Below are 11,717 nucleotides of genomic sequence, written 5' to 3' on the forward strand. Positions count from 1 at the left end.
TAGCCCTAATTCCTCTTGCATGGTTGACTACCACTCGACGACGTTGAAGCTTTATGATGAAAATAGTTGATTCGTTGTTGCAAGATGTTTTTCCTGTTGATTCACCATAGCAAGTTCTAATCTCAGCTTTCAATTCTCATTCAAAAAATACTCAGATTTATCTTGTGCCACTCTAGAGAATACAACATTTTCTTCCATAATAGCTCTAGGATTCCTTTTAGTGGTTGAGGTTATCACCTTCCCTGTGGAAACTGAGACTCGTTTTTGAGGATCATTCGGAAATATCTATACCCTTTCCACATGATCCTTTTCTTCAGTTGATCATACATTACACTACACACATCCATGACTCTATTAGTTGGTGGAGGTGGAAGTGTTCAACAAATTTTTCATATATGCCTATGAAGCTTAGTTATGATAAAAGTTTACAGTGGAAGTAAACCAAGAACTTCTCCTCAAGGATCCAGTTCCATTTCATTCCTGGTAATGCATACTGTACATAGATTCCATCTAAGAGAAACACATACATGTAGAATTCTAGTGCCTGGTTAACTCATAAATATGGTTTCTCCTACCCCACCTGATGTTGCAATTCACATGACAATCTATTTTCCCAGTTGAAATCTCTACCATGGGTCACCACTATATTTAGTATGTATATCCAATTCTCTTCTAACACATTAGTGTTATTGCACCCAGGCGACCAACAATACATGGCTATCAAGTTTTGATATACATCTCTAAGAATATTTGTTAGATAGACTGCGGATGGGTGATGGTGAAACTTGGCAGGATCTTGACACCGTGATTTGATAACGTCATTGCTGTCAAGGGTTGTCCCTCTCATGTAGAATTTGTCATTTGCATATTCATTTGGATTGAGAATATTGTAATATGTCTACATATCTTCACCAAAATAGGGGTCGAGATGACCCCCACTCTCACTGTGTATTGTAAGGTGAGAGTCATCCATATGTGTAATGATCCATTCAATCACCTCCACACATGGAATGATTGGGAATCTGCATGTGATGCTATACATCATGGACTTCTTCATGATAATGTATGCATGTAAATATTTTAAATCCTCAACAAATATTTCTTCGATGAACAAGTTGAATATATTGCTCAAGATGACCTATGTATCCTTATCAATGAAGAACTGTGTATCTCTATATAGGGGAATATTTGTATTTGTAACTTCTACAAGTTAATTAGTGATTTCTTATTAAATTTCTTTGGAGACCACTATGTGAGGTGGCATGGCTCCAACAGATTGTGATAGAATTTTTACCGGAAAATCTAGTGTCTATGCAGAGTTGCTAGTCCCACTAAGACTGGTAGCTATCTTAGAAACAAACAAAAAAAAAATACTTTCGTTTTCCTTTATGAGAAGTAGATAAGAGGGGAACAAAGGAGACCAACCTATGTCTTGCGCTTGGTTCCTTGCTTGATTCCTCTCCCTTCTGATAGATCTTTGCCACCCGCTTCCTCGTCTACCCAATTTAAAAGAGCACCTGTGGAATCAAAGCAACATAAAACTATCCAAGAACATAGATCTACTATCATAAACAATATAGGACCAGATATATATTGACCACACAAATGCATATATCATCAATCATATAAGAATATAGAGGAAAACTTGAATAGCTTTATTAATATCAAGAATAGCAAAGAGGATTACAGCCAATTGTTCTCAGCAAGAAAGCCCTTCTTCACCTCATGAAAAGCTTAGATCACCCAACACTATGATGTTACACCAAGAAACTAGCAGCACTTCCTTACAGGATACAAAATTCCAGCCTTTGGATCTCTAGGATGAGGGATCCATATATAGATGATTGCAGGGAGGTGAGTCAGATTCTGAGATTTGATTAGTGTCCTCTCTCTGATAGTTCTTGATTCCACTTGGATATTGATGATCTCTTACTCATCCCTGGGCGAATGCAGAGAGGCAAGTGTCACAGGAGAAGTTTCTGGAAGATTCCTTGATCATCCACCTTGCAAATTGACTCTGCCATTTGTCCACTCTTGCCGATCGCACCCCATAGAAGGAAATTTCCGTATGCATCGCACCTCGCGTGTGCATTTAGGTGGGATGCAGTGCACTTTGACCACGGAGCAGGTGAGATGGTCCAGTTTTGACTAGTTCTGAGTAGTTTTTCTTGGAGAACTTCTGGGAGATGATGTAATCAGTTGACCTTGTTCTTCTAGGGGATGGAACAACACTTTTAGGGACTTAGGATTCCTTGGTTTATGGACATGTTTGTTTGTGGTTGCAGTGCCCAAAAATGTCTATAACAGTTGCCCCTTAAATCATGTGGTCGTTAATCTTTTGATGTCGGGTGAAATGCTTTATCATGAGGGTCCGAAGTTTTTTCGAGCTGGAAGGTGACCTGTAATAAGACAAAATACAATACATTATCTTCATAATATTTTCCTGATCTAGCTAAGGTGGGCATTCCCATGCTCAGCTTTATAAATTCATTTTCATGTACACAAGACAGACAATCGCTTGAGTGCAGACTGATGATTCTGGTAGAGCCATCATCCCTTAGATTGGATGATTATCTATGCAGCAATGATGTACATTTGATGTCTTTATTTTCTTGAATATATATCATAGCCCGGATGGATGAAACTAGATCCAGGGTATTTTGTCTTTGAGGTTTCTGCGAGTTTCTTGATTTTGTAGTGTAGCTTCTGGATACATCGCATTCAGTTTGTTTATAGTCGACGTTTCGAACCAGCAACGATGGTTCATCATCAGGATTTGAAAAATTGTAGAAAGACTAATCTCATTATTTAATAAATAGAGATGTGTGAGATCTTAGCCGACAGTTTTACTTGTTTCATTATATTTAGTTAATTTTGATTGTATTTGTGAAATATAGGGTTTTATTAATTAATTAATTAATTAATTAATTAATTATTATTATCTTTTTTTTTTCTTTTTTTTTTAGGGTTATGGCTATATTATTCTGATTAATTTTGTAATTATCTAAATTAGTTATTTAGTTTTGATTATTTTAATTAATTATTAATATATATATTTTTTATTTATTTATTTATTTATTATTATTATTTATTTTAATTATTTCTAATTACATTTCTTTAATGAATTCTTGAATCTAATTATTCTAATCTTATTTGTCTTAGTTTATTTATTAATTATATTTATTCTAATTATTTATTATAGATAATCCTCTTTTCTCTTTCTCTCGCTTTTTTTTTAATAATTAGAATAATTTATTTATTTATTTTTATTTTTAAATGTTTTTATTGTAATTATGGTTGAATTAGTATTGATATTTAATTATTTATTTTGATTGTCTTATTTAATAATTATTTTGATTTTATTAATTTTTGATTTGATTTTATTATTATTATTATTATTATTTAATTAATTATTATTATTATTATTATTTTAACTTATTAATTCTCATTATTTGTTATTTGTTTTAATGTATTAATTACTTATTTATTCTCATTATGTGTTAAAGTAAATTCTTTAATTTTAATTATGTTAATGTTAATTAGAGTAAATTTTTATGTTTCATTGTAATCATGGTTATATCAATTGAATTTGTATTAATCTTTAAAAATATTTATTTTGATTAATCTTATGATTATTTTAATCATATTTATTTTAATTGATTATTTAATTTTAATTATTTTAATTTGTTAATTAAATTTATTGATTGATTGATTGATTTATTCATTTATTTATTTTAATTATTGATTTTAGTTGTGCCTATTATACTTATTTTAATTTTAATTATTTGAATTCTAATATTTCAGAACTTTTAAGTTTGTTCTAGGTTAGTTAGAGGAGGGTTATGGTTATATTATTTTGATTAATTTCTTAATTATCTAAATTAGTTATATAGTTTTGATTATTTTAATTAATTATTAACATTGATTATTTTTTATTATTTATTTTAATTATTCCAATTGTTTAAGCTCAATATCGTTCGATCTTCACTCAAAGTACAAGTCGATCCATGTGAGAGATGTTCTGGAGTCAAACATGGAAAGGCATCGCCTAATTACCAGCCAATGATGTAATCTGTTAAGAGGCACGAGAGGTATCACCGATAATGATGATGACCCTCAAGGTACTACAGTACAATTCACATGGTGTGAATAAGGGACTTGGCATCAAACACCACACAAAATCTTTCGGTCGAAGGCCATTGCTGTAAACCTGTCGCCGGATGTGAGAAACTTGCCATTGCGGCATGCAAGCTTCAAAGTATTGAAACGGTTGTCCCTAAGTCGACTTCTTGGATAATGAGCTAATATCGACAAGAAGCGACCCACCGTAGGAGGGCCTTAATGAATCCCACATCTACAACATGGAATAGAGTAAACGATTTTGGAGGTGAAAATGGTTTGATGATACAGGGTTCAGGGTGGCGGTCGTGAAAGAATGGAGTGTGAATTTATTGCAGTGGATGAGACATAGGTGAATTCTCTGAGCGACTTCTCTTGAACATACCGGTGACACTGACCTGATGGATTGGTAGCGTTAACCCAAAATATGGATGGTTTGATGGCCCAATGGTGATATGACCAGTGAATGGAAAAACCCAACCCGACTCAGATGCGGAGTGAAAGTGTCATGTTCAAGAGCGACTTGCTACCAATAAAGTTTCTTCAAGTTTTCTTCCCAATTTTTGCCCAGTCATTGCTGACCAGTACCTCTTTATTTTTTTCAAGCTTGAGGAGGATAACATTTGCTTGTTCTATAATTTTCCCTTCGAGCAAACCCATCGCTATGTTTTAACGAGCCTAGCGATTATGAAACTCGTTCTTGTCTATATGGAAAAGTTTGTTGCTTTCAGTTTTAACGAGTTTAATGACAAAGATAACTCAGTCCTTTTAAATTTTAGAGAGTCTGAAAGGGACATAAAGAAAACTCCAATAATCCTTTTTCATCTTATAATCCCTTAAGTCCGAAAAAGTATAAAATAATACAAAATGGACGAATTTTCGGTAATTTTAACGAGCCGAACAAAACAAGCGCTCGATCTTTTTGTGTAATAATCCCTCGGGTCCAAAAAGATTAAAATCTAAAGGAGTGATAGCACTCCCAATCACTTTAACGAGTTGGAGAGGCCAATTAGTTGGCAATATTTTCATATTTTACGAGTCAGATGAAAAGAGCTTAAAGGAGACTTGTTTTTCGAGGAACGAGTGATAGATTTGGGTAGCAGCTAATTCCAGGTAATGTTTGGAATTTTCCAATCATGGTAGTGTCATAAGCATGGCTAACAGGATCACTCTTCACAGCTGTTCCTCAAAAAAGGTAAACAACCAATCCTACGAGTTTAAAGGGTTAGAGGACCTACAAATTTAAAAAATAAATGGTCGCTCTTCACTTGCATGCCAAAAGGTTTGCATGCCCTCAGGTATAGCGAAGTAGAGTTTCCCAAGTTACCCCTCAATTTACAGACAAAACATTTGTTTTATCAGGAAAGGCATACCTTTTACAGGTTACCCCTCAATTTGCAGACAAAACATTTGTTCTATCGGGAAAGGCCTACCTTCTGACAGAGGTATCTTATTCCAGTCTAATCTCATAAACCAGTCATATATCCTTCGCGGAAACCTACCCTATGCCCAAGGTTTTCCTGCCGAAACAGACCAGGGTGCATGCCCCCTGGGTTCCAGTCATGTACTCCTGAATCACTCGCGCTCATCAAGTGGACAAACTGGGGATTGATGAGACATTCTTTGCATGAAAGGACCATTCAGGGATGGTATTTGACTATTTGCTATGTGTGAGCTAGGGAATGAAAGCTGGTCTACAAGCTTGACCACCCTTCCTTCATGCGGAAAACACATTACTCTAAAGAGCGAGGAGACAATGGCTCCCATGCAATAAATATAGTCGCGTCCAAGGAGTAGATTATAATCTAGGGGTCCTTGGACTACCATTACATTCATGTGAATGGTTTTCCTTCTCAATGTTATCGGCACATTGGGAAGGATCCCTAACTGTCGACTGGTTCCTTTGTCAAAGCCTGTTAGATTTCTCATTTCAGGGAAAAGCGATGGCGAACCAAGCGCTTTCCAAGCAGTTGAGGAAAGGATACTCACAGAAGCCCCTTCATCTATGATGGTACCGGCCATGACCATTGTATATATTTGAGCAATGATTCGAAATGGTACACTAGCCGGTAAACGAGGTCTGCCTAGTAGATTCCAATCGAAGGAAACAACTAGGTTGCTTAGAGGTGGGACCGAATAGACGACCGGATATGATTCTGACAAAATTCCTTCTTGCAGTAAAGGAACGGGTAGATTGCCCCCATGTTCATCGAAGTCTATGTTTACGAAGAGAATTTGAACGGTGTCATTATTGTTCTCTCCGGTGACTATATCATCTGAAGGTGGACCTTCTAAAGGCAAGACCGGGTCAACTGTTGCCTCGACTTTTTGACTTTCGTCTGGTGTGAATTCAGATGGTTTATTTTCAATGATAGATGCTTCGACCGATCGCAATGGCCTGTCAGTCGGATTCTCAATTAGTGATGGACTTGGCAAGAGTTTCTTATATCCACAAGGAAGCCGTAACGGTGAAATTGGACGGTCGTCCAAAACTCTTTTAGCCTCATCTAGGAAGGGACAATGGTGGATGGCATGATCGCCTTCACACAGTTTACAAGGGAATTTACTTTTCCTTTTCGATTCTGACATTTCGCTTTCACTAGTTGACGGTGTACTTTTAATATGATCATCAGAGGTTGTTGACACCAGATTTTGCAAACGAGGAGACCAGTCCCTTAAGATCCGAGGGATGCAAGGACAATCTCAATGATAATGATATCCTTTGTAAATGACACATGGATATTTAGGCTTTGATAGTGCGTTGTGTGGATTTTCACTAGGTGATGTCTGGTTGCCCCCTGTCGTCTTTGGCTCCTTCTTCTTCTTCTCTTTCTTCTTCTTCTCCTTCTTCTTCTTAGTTACTTGACTTTTGTCTTTACCAGCTCCATCAAGCGAAGAGGAAGGAGGAGAGGGAGAATCGGATGAAGTAGAAGGTTGGGGGGTAACTCCGGTATCATCTAGTTGCTGACTTTATTGCTCAGGAAACATGGTGTTCTGAATGACAGAGGTCGAGAAGAGATATACGGGCAGGCCAATTGTCAATCCTAGAGCGACAATGTGGCCATATGGGGGTGCACCAACATCTCCCCAAGAGGAGAAAGGACTAGGATTTCCTCCAAGGGGAAATCCTTGGTTGGTGGACTCCATTTTCCTCAACCTAAGACCAATGTAGGAAAGGTGATGTTTTTTCCGATTAAAATAAATTTTAGACGCTTTGATACAACTTGTTTTTTCAATTTTTAAGAGTCGAGAGAAAACAAAAGATGACTCTATTCACCTTCGATTTTTAATGAGCTTGAAGTGACAAGTGCTCAAATGGACCTTTTCCTTTAAGGAGTCTGAAAAGGAACGAAAGAGACTACTTTGGAAATATAGATAGAGGGATTACCAAACCAATCGCAAAATTGTAGAATACTTTTTATGGTACGACAATCAATCTTCCTGAATGATGTGTTCAGTGCATTGTGATCGATAGGGCAGCAGACACGGCTCCTTATAGATAAAGGATATAGCCTATTGTGGACTCCCAATATATACTCGATGGTACGTGGGAGCACAAGTCCGTACTGGCACTTGTCGTCTCAAAGTGGAGGAATCACCCAACCAACAATGAAAACAATAGTTACCAGGCTTTACAACGCCGGAATACGTCTCTAGCCTAGACTTCTAAATGTTGTGCATTAGGTTCCAAAGAATTTTTAGATTCATTAAATTTATTTTACAGTTGATATTGTTTAAGAAATTTTCCTTTTAGGTTCACTGCGTGATGTAGATATACAACTCCTAAAATGTAATCTAAGATGATAAATAATCGTTTAATCTTCTTTTTGCAATGAAAATCCTAGCTACTAAAGAAAGAGAGATGATATTCTTTCAACATAGAGCAGAGAGCACACACTATATGCACTGTCCTAAATAAAACCAACAAACATTCTAAATGCAAATTCACATGCATGTATTTTTTTTCAGCCTTCTTAATGTGTGAATGATAAAAAGAAATCTAAACACAAATCTGAATTATTTTTCAAAGCGACATTACTAACAAGCTTCTTTTCAAGACAAAATGAAGACAATGAAGACACTTTGCGATTTGGAATTGAAAACTTTCTTTCGAAACTTGAAAAAATACTAATTCAAATCAAATACAGGAGTAATATTGTAATCGACTATCAAGAACAATAGGATTCTCTTCTATGACTGAAAACGACACTTGCGACACTTCCAAATCAAGAAAAGATAGTTCAATTACGCTACTTCTTTGTAAGAGAGAACTGAAAATGGCTCATAGTACATAAAAACATTTAAATTTCTTTGCACAATGGAGGTAGAATAATGGCAAGGAGGGGGGTTTCCACAGAGGTATACTGATTACAGACAGAAAAACTCTTGAATAGAGCTGAAAAGAGTGAAGAAAAACCAAAGTCTGGAGGCAAAATTAGCCTTCTCTGATCAGTGCACCTGTTACACAGGGATTCTAGTATGCATCCCACCTACAGCACACAGGAAGTGCGATGCATACTGATATCCTTGAAGAGAGGGTGCGATGGTACAGTACGAGACTTTTGATCCAGTTCTTGATCACAGTTTGTAGCACAGTTCAGGGATTTAGGCCGAGCAAGTGATAATTAGTAAATAAATCATAGGGGTAGATCTATGGAGGTTACTAGAGCCACCACAAGGGAAATTAGAGAGCTTGTAAATCGATTGTCTAGTTCATAAACAAAACCCGGAGATAGACTGAAGCAGCATTGATCTACTTTGCACTTGCATAGCAAATGTAGTTCGAAGGCTAGCTGGCTTGACTTCAGGCTCCATCTGTAGGTTTATAAAGCAAACAAATATAGACAAACAAACAATCTATTCGCTCCCCAGCGGAGTCGCCATTTTGTTACCGGGAAATCTAGTGTCTATGCAGAGTTGCTAATCCCACTAAGATTGGTAGCTATCTTAGAAACAAACAAACTAAAACTACTTTCGTTTTCCTTAATGAGAAGTAGATAAGAGGGGAACCAAGGAGACCAACCTCTGTCTTGCGCTTGGTTCCTTGCTTGATTCCTCTCCCTTCTGATAGATCTTTGCCACCCGCCTCCTCGTCTACCCAGCTTTAAAGAGCACCTGTGGAATCATAGCAGCATAACACTATCCAAGAACAAAGATCTACTATCATAAACAATATAGGACCAGATATATATTGACCACACAAATGCATATATCATCAATCATACAAGAATATGGAGGGAAACTTGAATATCTTTATTAATATCAAGAATAGTAAAGAGGATCACAACCAATTGTTCTGACCCAGCATCATCCTCTCAGCAAGAAAGCCCTTATTCACCTTATGCAAAGCTTAGATCACCTAACACTATGATGTTACACCAAGAAACCAGCAGCACTTCCTTACAAGATACAAAATTCCAGCCTTTGGATCTCTGGGATGAGGGATCCATATATAGATGATTGCAGGGAGGTGAGTCATCTTCTGATATTTGATTAGTGTCCTCTCTCTGATAGTTCTTGATTCCACTTGGAGATTGATGATCTATTACTCATCCCTGGGCGAATGCAGAGAGGCAAGTGTCACAGGAGAAGTTTCTAGAAGATTCCATGATCATCCACCTCACAAATTGACTCTGTCATTTGTCCACTCTTGCCCATCACACCCCATAGAAGGGCTTTTCAGTATACATCGCACCTCCCGTGTGCATTTAGGTGGGATGCAGCGCACTTTGACCATGGAGTAGGTGAGATGGTCCAGTTTTGACCAGTTCTGAGTAGTTTTTCATGGATAACTTCTGGGAGATGATGTAATCAGTTGACCTTGTTCTTTTAGGGGATGGAACAAAAATTTTAGGGACTTCAGAGTCCTTGGTTTATGGACATGTTTGATTGGGGTTGTAGTGCCCAAAAATGTCTATAACAAGAGTGACCATAATTTTAGCACAAACAAGTTCTTGGGGAAACACACTCATAATCACAATATTAGATTAAAGAAACATACCTATGGAACAACACTTGTAAATCATGTGCAAAGAGCCATCACATGTAATTGGATATCGAAATCTATGAATGATAGAACAAAATGATTTGCATGAATAAGAAAATTGGCATGTAAACTAGAAGGGCACAATTTCAAAGCATGAAGGGGTGTGATGGGGTCATTCAGGGCTTCATAGTTCACTCATGCACTCAAGAAAGTAGGAAAAACCTTTCAAGGCACATTGTCACACTCCAAAGTGTTGGAGGGATCAGTTGTTGGGCCTTTCAGCCTTCACCATGTGCCATTGTGCTCAAGGAGAAAGGGAGGGCACATTGTCGCACACTTAAGGGATGAAGGAATTGGTTGACAAGTCTTCAAGCTTCCACAATGCACTCATGTGCTCAAAGGCAAGGAGGGTGCATTGTCACATTCTAAATGATAAAAGGAAGTGGATTGTTTGTTCTTGATTTGATCATGTGTTCAAGGGAGGCCACCGTTCTTCATGGTGAATAAGTGTTCTCAATAGGAAAACATGATCATTCAAGCTGCATTTTCTAAGACTGATCGAGCTTCAATCTTAAGAAGTGCACTCTACTTGTTGGATGCTCGAGACCAATTTTAAACAATAGGATTTGATGATAATATTTGGAAAAGAAATATCTACAAGGTTATATAGTTATTGTCACATTCAGGTGGGATATGAAAGGCTGAAGAATGTGAAGAGTTTTTGCATGTGAGAGAAAATTAACACTTTCAGCATAAATATTGAGCATAAATGCCAAGAAGAAAACTGAAAAACAAAGAAATCAAAACAAGAAAAGAAATAACAACAATGAAATCATGAAAGGCAATGAGGAGATTAGACATGCAAAACTTACTTGTAGCGTTGGTTGATGAAGAGTCTCTTAATACCCAATTGTGCAATCTACTTAGATGAAGTGATTATACAAAAGAATGATTAACTGATTTGATTTAAATAATTTTACATGAAAATTTCAATCTTGCATGAGCACCACTTGTTGACGAGTGAATATATTAGTTAATAGGATTCAAGTGGGCTCATATTATCTAGGAGTGCACCCACATGCAACAATATGGCTCATGCATGCACCCAAGAAGAGCGCATGTCTTCGACATGAAGGAGTGTACTTGTGGAGGGAGAACTTGATTAGAACGTTGGATGGAACTCAAATACAGTGCACTTCTTCAGCCCGAAGGAGTGTGCTCAAGTTGGGTGCATTTCTTCACCAACTTGTTGTGCACTTTTTCTTTTATGAGAGTTTTTCTTGCTTTTGTTTTCTTTTTATGTGATTTTGAGTTTTTTTCATGTATGTGCATTACGAGAAGGAAAGTTTCTAAGTCAAGAAATATCATGAGTTCACTCAACCATGGACTAACCAACTCAAGTGCTTCTAATGGTTAGTGACAACACTTAGGAAACATTAACTTAGGATGGTGTGATACTAGGAGAAAACACACAAAGAACATATCAAACAATACGTCGACACGATGGGGCTTGAAACAATAATTAATGTAGGTTGTAAAATTTTTGCAGGAACATTTTTTGGAGGGTCATCTTCACAGTGACAAAACCTTGTCAAGATTTACGACCTCCTCC

This window comes from Pinus tabuliformis, chromosome 7, assembly GCF_031772625.1.
Source record: "Pinus tabuliformis cultivar Carrire ecotype Pingquan chromosome 7, CPIR1, whole genome shotgun sequence".
NCBI lineage: Eukaryota > Viridiplantae > Streptophyta > Pinopsida > Pinales > Pinaceae > Pinus > Pinus tabuliformis.